The following is a 15647-nucleotide window of genomic DNA, read 5'->3' as shown; positions in this document are numbered from 1 at the left end:
GCAATTAGATTTCTAGAAAGGTATGATGACCACAAAGACTAAGGAATTTTATGAAAACACCTATCAAAATCATCAGTAGGGAGGACTACATGTTGAAGGACTGTAAAGGTGAAAAACAGCTTTTTCTGTTTTACTACTCAAACAAAAGGAAATGTTATTCCAATCATAAGGTCTCATTTTTATCTGCCTGTAATTACATCCATATCTACAGTCTCTAATAATAGTAAAAAATTGTCTCTGCTAATTACCTCAAGACAAATGATTTGAAATTTGTCTCAGCTATATGCAAAGAAGAAATACATACACCTGATTTTCCTTTACTTTGCAGCTTTCTTCAGTCTTTTTGTGCCTGCTTCTACGTGCGTTCCTGTTACATGTACCACCATGGTTCATTAACCCATGCAAGAAATGTTTGCTGTTTGACTGTCGTGGTTTAACCCCAGCCGGCAACTAAGCACCACGCAGCTGCTCGCTCACTCCCCCTCCCCCAGTGGGATGAGGGAGAGAATTGGAAAAAAAAAAACCTCGTGGGTTGAGATAAAGACAGTTTAATAGGACAGAAAGGAAGGAAAAATAATGATGATTATGATAATAATAATAATATGACAATAATAATACTAAAAGAATTAGACTATACAAAACAAGTGATGCACAAGGCAATTGCTCACCACTCGCCGACCGATGCCCAGTTAGTTCCCGAGCCGCGATCCGCCCCTCCCAGCCAACTCCCCTCAGTTTATATACTGGGCATGATGTCATATGGTATGGAATACCCCTTTGGCCAGTTTGGGTCAGCTGTCCTGGCGGTGTCCCCTCCCAGCTTCTTGTGCCCCTCCAGCCTTCTTGCTGGCTGGGCATGAGAAGCTGAAAAATCCTTGACTTAGTACAAACACTGCTTAGCAACAACTAAAAACATCAGTGTGTTATCAACATTATTCTCACACTAAATCCAAAACACTGCACTATACCAGCTACTAGGAAGAAAATTAACTCTATCCTAGCCGAAACCAGGACATTGACAGATTTTTAATCTTTCACAGACAGAAAGTGACACCATATATTTACAAACTTGACGTCAAACTAATCTAACGGTAAAATGAATCTTTGGTTTTTTCTAGCTTTTGACTGAGAACTATCTTCTAACTTTCCACATAAGGTAAAAAAACCACACACACAAAATTATCTAGCTATGCATGTATGATTGAGATAGATAGGTTGGAATTCAAAATGCCTCCTGCAAATATTCTGTCCTAACAGAGAAAAAGAGACAAAGATATTTTTTCAAGGAAGAACTATGCTGAATAATATCTAAAACTGAGTCTCCGTCTGTTTAGATAGATTTTCCAGTAGGAAGCAAAAACTCTTCATATGACTCTCTCTAAAAGATTATTGAACTTATTTTGGGTTTAACATTCTAATACTCTTAGAATAAAATAGAATAGTTCCAGTTGGAAGGGACCTACAACGATTATCTAGTCCAACTGCCTGACCAATTCAGGGCTGACCAAAAGTTAAAGCATGTTAGTAAGGGCATTGGCCAAATGCCTCTTAAACACTGACAGGCATGGGGCATCGACCACCTCTCTAGGAAGCCTGTTCCAGTGTTTGACCACCCTCTCTGTAAAGAAATGCTTCCTAATGTCAAGTCCGAACCTCCCCTGGCGCAGCTTTGAACCATTCCCACGTGTCCTGTCACTGGATACCAGGGAGAAGAGATCAGCACCTGCCTCTCCACTTTCCCTCCTCAGGAAGCTATAGAGAGCAATGAGGTCGCCCCCCAGCCTCCTTTTCTCCAAACTAGACAACCCCAGTGTTCTTAAATTGTGGGGCCCAGAACTGCACACAATACTCAAGGTAAGGCCGCACCAATGCTGAATACAGAGGGATAATCACCTCTTTTGATCGGCTGATTATGCTGTGTTTAATGCACCCCAGGATGCGGTTTGCCCTTTTGGCTGCCAGGGCACACTGCTGACTCATATTGAGCCTGCTGTCAACCAGCACCCCCAGATCCCTTTCTGCGGGGCTGCTCTCCAGCCACTCCTCTCCCAATCTATACTTGTGTCCAGCATTACTCCGTCCCAGGTGCAGAATCTGGCATTTGTTCTTTTTAAATTTCATGCCCCTTGTCCCTCGAGAGAGTCAACAGCACCTCCCAGTTTGGTATCATCAGCAAACTTACTGATGGTGCATTCAACTCCTGCATCCAGATCGTTGATAAATATATTGAACAGAACTGGCCCTAGAATTGAGCCCTGAGGAACACCGCTGGTGACTGGTCGCCAGCCAGTAAGCTTTGCACAGTAAGCTTAATAATGACAACGATGTGTGAAATTTTATTTTTTCTCAAAAAGGATGGTTACACATAGAGATAGAACAATGGAAGTCGGGAAGAATCTGATAACAGCAATAACAGCAGCACCAGTAATCTACAGAAGAGCATTCTTTCCGATTAATTTTTATTATTCCTTGTAAGCTTTATCAATGATTAACTGGCTAACTCAAGGAAAATGATAATGAAATCAGCAAGTACAAAGGCATATGTAATATTCTTCTAAAAGGTTCTTCTAAAAGGGGAAAGGTCAGATCCTTAGCATTCCAAATGAATATACAGATCTATATATCATAGAATCATAGAATAGCCCAGGTTGGAAGGGACCTTGAAAGATCATCTCGTCAAAACTGTCGTGGGAAAGGGAGCCTAGATGGGGTTATCTAGCACCCTGTCCAATTGCATCTTGAAAATCTCCAGTGATGGGGACTTTACCATGTCCCTGATGAGGTTGTTCCAGTGAATGATTGTTCTCACCGTAAAAAATTTCTTTCTTATGTCAAGATGAAGCCTCTCCCCATGCAACTGGTACCTGTTGCCCCTTGTCTTCTCCATGTGGCTCCTTGTGAAGAGAGAGCCTCCATCCTCTTTGCAACCACCCTTTAAGTACTGGAATACTGTGATGAGGTCCCCCCGAGCCTTCTCTTCTCCTTCAGTCTTTCTTCATAGGGCAGGTTCTCCAGCCCTTTGATCATCTTTGCGGCCCTCCTTTGGACCCTCTCCAGTCTGCCTGCATCTTTCTTGAATTGTGGGGACCAGAACTGGACACAGTACTCCAGGTGCGGCCTGACAAGGGCTGAGTAGAGTGGGATGATCATGTCTCTATCTGAAGTGGGTTGACTCTGGCTGGATGCCAGGTGCCCACTAAAGCCGCTCTATCACTCCCCCTCCTCAAATGGACAGGGGAGAGAAAATAAAACGAAAGGCTCGTGGGTCGATATAAGGACAGGGAGATCACTCACCAATTACCATCACGGGCAAAACCACTCGACTTGGGGAAAAATTAGTTTAGTTTATTACTAGTCAAATCAGAGCAGGATAATGAGAAATAAAACCAAATCTTAAAAACACCTTCCCCCCACCCCTCCCTTCTTCCCGGGCTTAACTTTACTCCCAATTCTCTCTACCTCCTCCCCCCCGAGCGGCACAGGGGGACAGGGAATGGGGGTTTTGGGTCAGTTCATCACATGTTGTTTCTGCTGCTCCTTCCTCCTCAGGGGGAGGACTCCTCACACTCTTCCCCTGCTCCAGCGTGGGGTCCCTCCCACGGGAGACAGTCCTCCACAAACTTCTCCAACATGAGTCCTTCCCATGGGCTGCAGTTCTTCACGAACTGCTCCAGCATGGGTCCCATCCACGGGGTGCAGCCCTTCAAAAACAGACTGCTCCAGCATGGGTCCCCCACGGGGTCACAAGTCCTGCCAGCAAACCTGCTCCAGCATGGGCTCCTCTCTCCATGGGTCCACAGGTCCTGCCAGGAGCCTGCTCCAGCGTGGGCTTCCCATGGGGTCACAGCATCCTTTGGGCATCCACCTGCTCTGGTGTGGGGTCCTCCACGGGCTGCAGGTGGATATATCTGCTCCACCATGGACCTCCATGGGCTGCAGGGGGACAGCCTGCCTCACCATGGTCTTCACCACGGGCTGCAGGGGAATCTCTGCTCTGGCGCCTGGAGCACCTCCTCCCCCTCCTTCTTCACTGACCTTGGTGTCTGCAGAGTTGTTTCTCTCACATATTCTCACTCCTCTCTCCCAGCTGCTGTTGCACAGCAGTTTTTTCCCCCTTCTTAAATATTTTATCACAGAGGCGCTACCACTGTCGCTGATTGACTCAGCTTTGGCCAGCAGCAGGTCCGTCTTGGAGCCGACTGGCACTGGCTCTATTGGACATGGGGGCAGTTTCTAGCATCTTCTCACAGAAGGCACCCCTGTAGCCCCCTGCTACCAAAACCTTGCCACGCAAACCCAATACATGCATGTTGTCCCCCTGCAGCCCATGGAGGTCCACGGTGGAGCAGATATCCACCCTGCAGCCCATGGAGGACCCCATGTCGGAGCAGGTGGATGTGCCCTGAAGGAAGCTGTGACCCCATGGAGAGCCCGTGCTGGAGCAGGCTCCTGGCAGGAACTGGGGCCCCGTGGAGAGGAGCCCACGCTGGAGTAGGTTTTCTGGCAGGACCTGTGGCCCCACGGGGGACCCATGCTGGAGCAGTCCGTTCCTGGAGGAGGTAGAGAAGTCGGGAGTGAAGTTGAGGCTGGGAAGAAGGGATGGGTGGGGGGAAGGTGATTTTTAGATTTGTTCTTATTTCTCGTTATCCTACTCTGATTTTTGATTGGCAATAAATTAAATTAATTTCCCCAAGTTGAGTCTGTTTTGCCCGTGACGGTAATTGTTAAGTGATCTTCTTGTCCTTATCTCGACCCATGAGCCTTTCGTCGTATTTTCTCCTCCTGTCCTGTTGAGGAGGAGGAGGACTGATAGAGTGGCTTGGTGGGCACCTGACAGCCTGCCAGGGTCAACCCACCACAGTTGTCAAGTAAGTCTTGTCAGTTTGTGAGCAGTAAAACTAGCAGTGCACTGTTCCTAGTCGGCATGTCCAGCATCTGTAGCAGGAAACAGTCCTCAATGCATTCCAGGAACCTGATGGACAACTTGTGCACTGCTGCGTTGTTTTCCCAGTAAATGTCTGGGTAATTGAAGTCACCCATGAGGACCAGGTTCTGTTGGCCCAAGACTTCCTTGAGCAGCTGAAGTAAGGTTTCGTCAGCCTCGTCATCCTGATCGGGAGGTCAGTAACAGATACTTACCATAAGATCCCCCTTTGTGACGATCTCTCTAATCTTGATCCAAAGGCATTCAGTAGAACTTTCATCATCTCCATAGCTCACCTCCATACACTAAAATTTCTCTTTTAAGTAAAGTGCAACTCCACCTCCTCTTCTTCCCTTCCTATCTTTCCAAAAGAGTTTGTAGCCATCCATTGCGGTCTTCCAGTCATGTGAGTTTTCCCACCAAGTTTCTGTGATTCCTATGACATCATAACTCTCAGGCTGGGCACAGAGCTCCAGTTCCTCCTGTTTGTTGCCCAGACTATGTGCGTTGCTATACATGCACTTGAGGTGGCTGGACTTAGGGTTCTTGCCTTTGGAGAGGGTTAGGGAGCATTCTTCACTACTCTGTTAGGTGCGCTCATCCAACCTGTTGCTTATGAATATGCAGGTGTCACAGTTTTGGACACTACCCCCCCCCCCCAAGTTTGTTAGTTTAAAGCATGATTCACTAAGTTAGTTAGCCAATCTGCTAGCAAAGATTCTCCTGCCTCTTCTAGATAGGTGGATCCCATTTCTCCCCAATAGATCTTCATCAAAGAATGCCTCGTGATCGTAGAAACTAAAGCCCTGGCAATGACACCAGCCACAAAGACAGATTGTTGCAGGAGAAGAGTCAGAGATCACTCAGACAGATCTGATCTAGTAGTTAGTTTATTGAGTTCTAATCAGAAAATTTAGGTATTGTCCTGGTTTCGGCTGGGACAGAGTTAACTCTCTTCTTAGTAGCTGGTACAGTGCTGTGTTTTGGATTTAGTGTGAGAATAATGTTGATAACATGCTGATGGTTTAGTTGTTGCTAAGTAGCGCTTATCTTAAGTCAAGAATTTTTCAGTTTCCCATGCTCTGCCAGCAAGCAGGTGTACAAGAAGCTGGGAGGGAGCATAGCCAGGACAGCTGACCCAAACTAGCCAAAGGGATATTCCATACCATATGACATCATGCTCAGCATATAAAGCTGGGGGAAGAAGAAGGAAGGGGGGACGTTCGGAGTTACGGCATTTGTCTTCCCAAGTAACCGTTACGCATGATGGAGCCCTACTTTCCTGGAGATGGCTGAACACCTGCCTGCCGATGGGAGGTAGTGAATGAATTCCTTGTTATGCTTTCCTTGCGTGCGCAACTTTTGCTTTACTTATTAAACTGTCTTTATCTCAACCCATGAGTTTCCTCACTTTTACCCTTCTGATTCTCTCCCCCCATCCCACCGGGGGGAGTGAGCGAGTGGCTGTGTGGTGCTTAATTGCCAGCTGGGGTTAAACCACAACAGGTATGTAAAATATTTAATAAGTACAGATGGATTGGTGGTCAATACTATTTACTACACTTAAAGTTAGTATGGGATACAAAGATTATCGCATAAGTTTACTATACGTATCTTAAATGTTATGTGCATGCAGAAAATGTCACTTACCAACCCATCTATGTCTGGTGTCAGGTAAAGGATCTCTCAGCCTCAAGGGGTAACCTTGAGAGGCGTCCCTACTCAAGGGGAGATCACCGCCACGCAGCCAGTTGCTATGGAGGCAGAGCTCAACGGACCCTGATGGCTGCAGATATTTAGTGTAAAGTGGTTGATTCGTAGTCAGATTTTCTGCTGTGTTCATGCAGTTTTGGCCGCTTATCAGCTCAGTCTCCAGCCAAACCATTTTTTTGATTTTGGTGCTGGATTCTCACTGATAGCCTCACACAATAGGATTAACTTCAGTTAGGCCTACTTGTTGAGCATCTGCCTGGACCAAAGTTCAGTTAGTTCAAACAGGAGGAGTGCATCCGTCACACAGGTATTGATCTGCATGATGCATTGACTTCTGCTTGCACCTCTATCCCTGACTGGCAAGACAGAGGAGAAGATCACTTGGGCACCTGCCCCTTTCACTTGGGCCCCCAGGGCTCTGAAGTCCTGCTTGATCTTGCTCAGGCTATGCTTTACCATGTCATTGGCGCCCACATGGAAAAGAAGTAGGGGATAGTAGCCTGTGCTTTTAACCAGTTGTGGCGGTCTCTCTGGGACATCCCAGATCTTGGCTCCTGGCAAGCAGCAAACTTCCCTTGACTGTATATCAGGCCAGCAGATGGGTGCCTCAGTGTCTCTCAGCAGAGAGTCACCCACTACTAGCGCTCGCTGCTTCCTTTTGCGGCATTTAGTATGTTCTGCTGGTGCAGTTTCTCCCTGTGACTCTTGCTCATTGGTTTTGTCCACTGCCAAGACTTCATATCTGTTGATGTTTGGTACATATATCATCTGAAAAAGTGGAAATGCTCTGGGAAAAAAAAATTGGTCTAAAAGAACAGAAAACATCATAACCTATTGTCTGTTCCAGGTGAAAAATCGAAAGTAACAGCATCTATTTGCTGCTTGAAGTGCTGGTGTCCTATGCCCTCTTATGTCTCTATGATATAAAAAGGACTTAATTTTAATCCAAAATGGAGTCTCTCTCTCTGAGAATTTCCCGTGCTGCATGTACTGTTCCTTTCCTAAACAGGTTGAATTCTCCACAGGAGCTTTCTTTGAGATCATGGACTCTCACTGGGGAGGCCTAGCTGACTCTTTGAAGTGAGACTCTGTCTGTTATCCTATTGGTACCCCTTTGGGCCCACTTTTGAGGTCATAGAATCATAGAATGGTTTGGCTTGGAAGGGACCTTTAAAGGTCATCTAGTCCAACTCCCCTGCCATGGGCAGGGACATCTTTCACTAGATCAGGTTGCTCAGAGCCCCATCCAACCTATCTTTGAACACTTCCAATGATGGGGCATCCACAACTTCCCTGGGCAACCTGTTCCAGTGTCTCACCACTCATCATAAAAAAAATTCTTCCTTATGTCCAATCTAAACCTACCCTCTCTCAGTTTAAAACCCTTGCCCCCTGTCCTGTCACTACAGGCCCTGGTAAAAACTCTTTCTCCATCTTTCTTATAAGCCCCCTTTAAGTTTTGGAAGGCTGCAATAAGGTCTCCCCAGAGCCTTCTCCAGGCTGGAACAACCCCAACTCTCTCAGCCTTTCTTCATAGGAGAGGTGTTCCAGCCCTCTGATCACTTTTGTGGCCCTCCTCTGGACCCGCTCCAACAGGTCCATGTCTTTCCTGTGTTGGGGACCCCAGAGCTGGATGCAGTACTCCAGGTGGGGTCTCACGAGAGCAGAGTAGAGGGGCAGACTCAACCTGCTGGCTACGCTTCTTTTGATGCAGCCCAGGATATGATTGGCTTTCTGGGCTGCGAGCACACGTTGCCGGCTCATGTCCATTTTTTCATCCACCAGTATATCCCCAAGTCCTTCTCTGCAGGGCTGCTCTCAATCCCTTCATCCCCCAGCCTGTATTGATACCAGGGGTTGCCCCGACCCAGGTGCAGGACCTTGCACTTGGCCTTGTTGAACTTCATGAGGTTCACATGGGCCCTCTTCTCAAGCCTGTCCAGGTCCCTCTGAATGGCATCCCATCCCTCAGGCGTGTCAACCACACCACTCAAATATGGTGGAGAGTGGCTTGACAACTTCATCAGCCAACTCCCTCAGGACCCTGGGATGCGTCTTGTCAGGTCCCATGGACTTATGTATGTTCAGGTTCCTCAGGTGGTCTCAAACTTGGTCTTCTGCTATGGTGGGAGGGACTTCGGTCCCCCAGTCCCTGCCTTGAGGTTCAGGGACTTGAGAGATTTGTGAAGAGCAATTGCCAGTGAAAACTGAGGCAAAAAAGTTGTTGAATACCTCAGCCTTCTCCATGTCAGTTGTCACCAGATTCCCTGTCTCATTTATCGGGGTGGGGGGTACATTTTCTTTTGTCTTCCTTTTCTGACCAATGTACCTGTAGAAGCCCTTCTTATTATTCTTCACATCCCTCGCCAAATTCAGCTCCATCTGTGCCTTAGCTTTCCTGATCCCATCCCTACACATCTGGGCCATATCCCTATATTCTTCCCAGGACACCTGTCCCTGCTTCCACTGCCTGTGCATTTCCCTCTTGTGTTTTAGTTTGACCAGGAGGTCCTTACTCAGCCATGCTGGTCTCCTGCCTTCCTTGCCCGATTTCTTACACATGGGAATCGAGAGCTCTTGCAGTCTAAGAAAAATGTCCTTAAAGAGCTGCCAGCTCTCTTCAGCTCCTTTATCCCTGAGGGTAGTTTCCCAGGGAGTCCCATCCACTAATTCCTTAAAGAACTGAAAGTTCGCTTTCCTAAGGTTTAGGGTCTTGACTATACTTTTCACCTGGCCTATATCCCTCGAGATCATGAATCCCACCAGGGCACGATCACTGCAGCCCAGGCTGCCACCAGTATTGACCTCTCTAATTAGTTCCTCTGCGTTGGTGAGCAACAGGTCCAGTAACGCATCTCCTCTGGTCAGGCTTTCTATCGCCTGGATTAAGAAATTATCCTCAGTGCATTCCAAGAGTCTCCTAGACTGCTTGCAGCTTGCCGTGCCACTTTTCCAGCAGATGTCATAGTGGTTGAAGTCCCCTAGCAGGATCAGTACCTGTGAGCATGATGCTTCCTGTAGTTGAAGTAAGAACGCTTCATCGACATCCTCCCCTTGATCAGGTGGCCTGTAGTAAACACCAACCATGAGGTTTCCTTTGTTGGCTTGGTCTCTAATTTTCACCCATAAGCTCTGACCTGTTCATTGCTGTTTTTCAGACAGCTCTATGCAATCAATCCATTTTTTTACGTAGAGGGCAACCCCCCCCTTTTCTTTCCTTCCTTGCCTGTCCCTCTTGAACAGTTTATAGCCATCAATTGCAGCACTCCATTCATGCGATTCATCTCACCAAGTTTCAGTGACAGCAATCAGATCATAGCTTTCCAGCTTTAGTGGCTTCCAGCTCCTCCTGTTTAATGACTATGTTTTCTATTCTCTCAGATCAATTTTTATTTTTCCAGAACAGACTGTTTTTCTGTTCTTTCAGCTCAAATAGGCAATAGCTGTTGATGATTCCTGCTTTCCCAGGCTGTTTTCCACCTTTTCAGATTATTTTTCACCTTTCCAGATGCTAAGTTTGTTGTCGCAGTTCCTTGTTTTTGCGCTTATCAAGGGTATCTCAGGATGTCTCAGGTTCTCAGGTACCCAGCTGTGCTTCAAGGATGCTCTGGGTTCCCAGGCCAGGTTCTGAGACTAGCAGTTCCCAAGCTGGCAGACATTTTCCTCTGTCAGTATTTTAGCAGACATATTCTGTCAGTATTTTTCCCATTATAACCAGGTTGCCTTTATGGCTGCTCCGATAATTACACAGACTGCCACAGACAAGGCACTGCCTTCAACAGCACTTACATACAGGACATAAAACATAAACATTGTTGCAAAAGCGATGTGGGACATTCATCGATCGAGGAGGAAAGGAACACAAGGGTAGAATTACAAAAGGTTTATTTCATGATCATGAGACCCCCTCTCCATAAGGGAAGGAAGGCATCCATAGGGATTTTTCAAGAATTTATATACAGCTTGAAATAAAATGCTAAGCATAATCATTCAGTAGCACACAGACACACTTTAGTCCTCTCCAGTCACGTTCAGTTCCTTTGAAGTATTCTCAGGCATCCAGTGTTGTGCTGCCTGTGCAGTCTGGTTGTTAAAACACAACCTTCAGAGGTCCAGATGTTCCCTTCCGCTTGCCAAACACAGGTTAATGTGCATCCTGCACAGGTTAGGGCATTCTGCTCATGTCTGTTCTCAGGATTGTTATCTGGCAGTCTAGGCTCAGCAGTTAACCCTTTCGTCACAACAGACAGCCAAGTCCCCTTCCTACTCTTCAGCTGTCAGAGACAGAAGATCACTAGTGAAGGCATGCACATGACACGCTCTAGGCTCACAAGCACACACACATTCACAGATCCCTCAAGTATTGGCACAGCCCCTCCGTCTGCCCAGTACCCCTGCCTGGATCCCAGGCCCTCTTACCTGCTTCACAGGTCCCCTACTCGACGGCTAGTCCAGCTTGATGGTCACTAGCAAGCACGCATGCATGCACACACCTGTCCCTCATGCACTCCATATTTGCAAGTCCCCCTGGGCGTACCAGCACGGACCCCCCACCCACCTGATACCCCAGCCCGGACCCAAGGCTCTCCTAATCGCCAGCTAGTCCAGCTTGAAGTTTGCTAGTGAATATACATGCACAGCCCACAAACACCAGGTTTGGGGATGATACAGATACTCAGCCCCTCCCCAGCAGCTGGCACCAGGCACACAGGCTGTGATCCGCAGTCCCGCACCAGCCTCACTCGCCTCACTCATGCCAGTCACTCCCAGTACCTGGTTTTTGGGACACACACTGTTCCCACCCCAGTGGCTGGCAGATGAGACCCTCACCTGCTCCAGTAGCTGGCACTGAGACCCCTTACTCCCTCCAGTAGCTGACACCACAGGCCAGGGGTGCCTACACCCCCAGTCTGACTCCAGTAGCTGGCACCAAATCCACTCATGCTGATCCTGCCAGTAGCTGGCACTTAGTCCTTTCAGCACACATACACACGGGATAAATTAGGCAGAGAGATAGTTCAGAAAAGATTTAAAAAGAAGATAGGACAGACTGCAGTGATCAGGCACAGGGCTCAGCCAGACAAGTGTACTGACCAGTGCCGTTTTATACCCTTTTCGGTCTACCCGCCTCTTTCTTCTTCCCTGCTCCCCCTTCCCCCTGCATGTCCCCTGTATTGTGTTTGCATGACAAGGTTTTGGTAGCAGGGGGGGTGCAGGGGTGGCTTCTGAGAGAAGATGCCAGAAGCTTCCCCCATGTCGGATGGAGCCAGTACCAGCTGGCTCCAAAATGGACCCACTGCTGGCCAAAGCTGAGCCAATCAGTGATGGTGGTAGCACCTCTGTGATAACATATTTAAGAAAGGGGAAAAAACTGCTGTGCAACAGCAGCTGGGAGAGAGGAGTGAGAATATGTGAGAGAAACAACTCTGCAGGCACCAAGGTCAGTGAAGAAGGAGGGGGAGGAGGTGCTCCAGGCACCAGAGCAGAGATTCCTCTGCAGTCTGTGGTGAAGACCATGGTGAAGCAGGCTGTCCCCCTGCAGCCCATGGAGGTCTATGGCGGAACAGATATCTAACCTGCAGCTTATGGAAGAGCAGGTGGATGTGCCCTGAAGGAGGCTGTGACCCCATGGAGAGCCCGTGCTGGAGCAGGCTCCTGGCAGGACCTGTGGCCCTGTGGAGAGGAGCCCACACAGGAGCAGGTCTTCTGGCAGGACCTGTGGCCCTGTGGAGAGGAGCCCACACAGGAGCAGGTCTTCTGGCAGGACCTGTGGCCCCATGCTGGAGCAGTCTGTTCCTGAAGGATGCACCCCGTGAAAAGGACCTATGCTGGAGCAGTTCGTGAAGAACTGCAGCCCATGGGAAGGACTCACATTAGAGAAGTTTGTGGAGGACTGTCTCCCATAGGAGGGACCCCACACTGGAGCAGGGGAAGAGAGTGAGAAGGAAGGAGCGGCAGAGACAACGCGTAATGAACTGACCAATACCCCCATTCCCTTTCCCCCGTGGGTCCCCCACGGGGTCACAAGTCCTGCCAGCAAACCTGCTCCAGTGTGGGCTCCTCTCTCCACATGTCCTGCCAGGAGCCTGCTCCAGTACAGGCTTCCCACAGGGTCACAGCCTCCCTCGGGCATCCACCTGCTCTGGCATGGGGTCCTCCATGTGCTGCAGGTGGATATCTGCTCCACCGTTAACCTCCATGGGCTGCAGGGGGACAGCCTGCCTCACCATGGTCTTCACCATGAGCTGCAGGGGAATCTCTGCTCTGGCGCCTGGAGCACCTCCTCCCCCTCCTTCTCCACTGACCTTGGTGTCTGCAGAGTTGTTGTTTCTCTCACATATTCTCACTCCTCTCTCCAGCTGTAGTTGCTACTACTCGTAACTTCTTTTCCCTTTCTTAAATATGTTATCACAGAGGCACTACCACCATCGCTGATATTGGCTCGGCCTCGGCCAGTGGCAGGTCTGACTTGGAGCCGTCTGACATCATTGACTTTATCGGACATAGGGGAAGCTTCTAGCAGCTTCTCACAGAAGCAACCCCTGTAGCCCCCCAGCTACTAAAACCTTGCTATGCAAACCCAATACACCTGGGAAGAAGGGAGGTGTGGGGGGAAGGTGTTTTTAGATTTGTTCTTATTTCTCATTACCCTACTCTGATTTGATTGGTAATAAATTAAATTCCCCAAGTTGAGTCTGTTTTGCCCATGATGGTAATTGGTGAGTGATCTCCCTGTCCTTACCTTGACCCATGGGCATTTCATCATATTTTTCTCCCCCTGTCCTGTTGAGGAGGGGGAGTGATAGAGTAGCTTGGTGGACACCTGGCAGCCAGCCAAGGTCAACCCATCACATCCCCTCATGGGTTTGTACAGCTCTATGGATTCCATCACCCCTCCCAGTCTGGGATCCCATCTGGTTTAAAATCTTATCAGTTGCAAAGTCCAGGTTGATCTTCTTGGAAGTGGTGCCTGTATTTTCTTGATAGTCCATCAATTAGTGTGAGTGGCAGGCTTGTTTCTTGTCATTGTCTCCATGTTCATTTTGTCAGGTCTGTGTCTCTGTATGTTTTGTTTATTGTTTCCCTTCCACGTACACTTACAGGGACATTTGTGGTTATGGTGTTTATTTTCCCAAGTAACAGTTATGTGTGGTAAGGCCCTGCTTTCCAGGAGGTGGTTAAACATCTGTCTGCCAATGGGAAGTAGTGAATGAATCCCTTATTTTGCTTTGCTTGCATGCACAGCTTTACTTCACTTATTAAACTGTCTTTATCTTGACCCATGAGTTTTCTCACTTTTGCTCTTCTGATTCTCTCCCCCACCCTGCTGCAGGGGGAGTGAGTGAGTGAGTGTCTGGGTGGGTGCTTAATGGCTGGCCCAGGGTCAACCCATCACAGAAGGTCAGCCCCACCCTATTTCAGATTCATTCTCTCACCTGGAAGATTGTATATCAGTTTTCCCATTTCCCTGCTCTGCCTGATTTCCACAGGAAAATAAATACACTGATGGGGGTTGTTTTGCACCAGGAAGTGCTGGTCCATTATGATCCCAGAAAGAAAGGAATTCAGACTCTGTAAAGTATAACTTAAAAAGCTAATTATTAGGGCTAACACTATAAAGAAGGAGAGAATAGAATAGATAATCTTGCATTCCTTTAGATACTGGGAACCTCAAGTTGTGCAGCATCAAATAGGCCTCCAATCAGGGTGCAACACACCATGCAGATCCCGTCCATAGCAGGGTTACCCCATTGTGGTCATTCAAGTCATTATAGGACTTTCTTACAAGGAAACGACTCTTTTCATCATTTCTACTGTCAAATAGAAAGGATGTTCACATGAGAACTTCTTGCTGCACTTTTGGATAAAGGCAAGGACACACAGGTGGCATAATTGCCAGTACCAAGTGGGAGCTGCCTTCAGGCTCCTCTGTTACAATGAACTGGCTGAGTTTATCCTGAGGCCAAGGAATTTGAGCAGCACAACGCAGTCCTGAAGACCAAGCTGTACGTGCAGCACAGCAGAGCACAGGCCTGGGCCTACTCAGGTGTTGTGGTTTAAACCCAGTAGGCAGCTAAGCACCACACAACTGCTTGCTCACTCTCCCCACAGTGAAGGGTAAAAGTGTAAAAACTCATGGGCTGAGATAAAGACAGTTTAATAAGAAAAAAAAGGAAGAAAACCCCCAACAAATAAAAACAAAACCAAGAAAAACAAGTGATGCAAAAAACCCCCAATTGCTCACCACCAGCTGACCAATGCCCAGCCAGTACCCGAGCAACAGCAGCCCCAGCAAAATTTCCCCCCTCCAGTTTTTATCGCTGAGCATGATGTCATATGGTATGGAATATCCCTTTGGTCAGTTGGGGTCAGCTGTCCCAGCTGTCTCCCCTCACAACTTCTTGTGCACCCCTGGCCTACTCGCTGGCAGGGCAGTGTAAGAATCAGAAAAGACCTTGATGCCTTGAAGCACTGTTCAACAATAGCTAAAACATCAGTGTGTTATCAACACTGTTTTCATCACAAATCCAAAACATAGCACCATACAAGCTACTATTAAGAAAGTTAACTCTATCCCAGCTAAAACCAGTACATCAGGTTACCTGTTATTTGGATCACTAACTCCTTGATGTACAATGGTTTTTCAGTCAGAATCACTACAGGGGTCTTCTTTGATTTCTTCTTCTGAAGCTGTTTTACTTTGTAAAAATAACTGAATATTTACTGGAGTAGAACTTAAATCTGATATTCCCACAGTCAGTATGAACATTTTAATCAGCAGAATCTAATTTTGATCTTGCACTTTATCTCTGGAGCAATGAGTGTTAAATGACATATAAAGTTGAACTCCAACTCTGAAACTCAACCCTGTGTATTCAGTAACTCGAAGATATACAGAGAGAGAGTACTTAAGACACTTTTCACTTGCATTTGGAGAATAGAGTCCACTATTTCAGCTCTAAATCATGCCTCACAGGAATTTGAAAACAGTTTAACCCCTGGATAATTG

The sequence above is a fragment of the Gymnogyps californianus genome, unplaced genomic scaffold (assembly GCF_018139145.2).
Source record: "Gymnogyps californianus isolate 813 unplaced genomic scaffold, ASM1813914v2 HiC_scaffold_76, whole genome shotgun sequence".
Lineage (NCBI taxonomy): Eukaryota > Metazoa > Chordata > Aves > Accipitriformes > Cathartidae > Gymnogyps > Gymnogyps californianus.
This window is presented reverse-complemented; position numbering follows the sequence as displayed.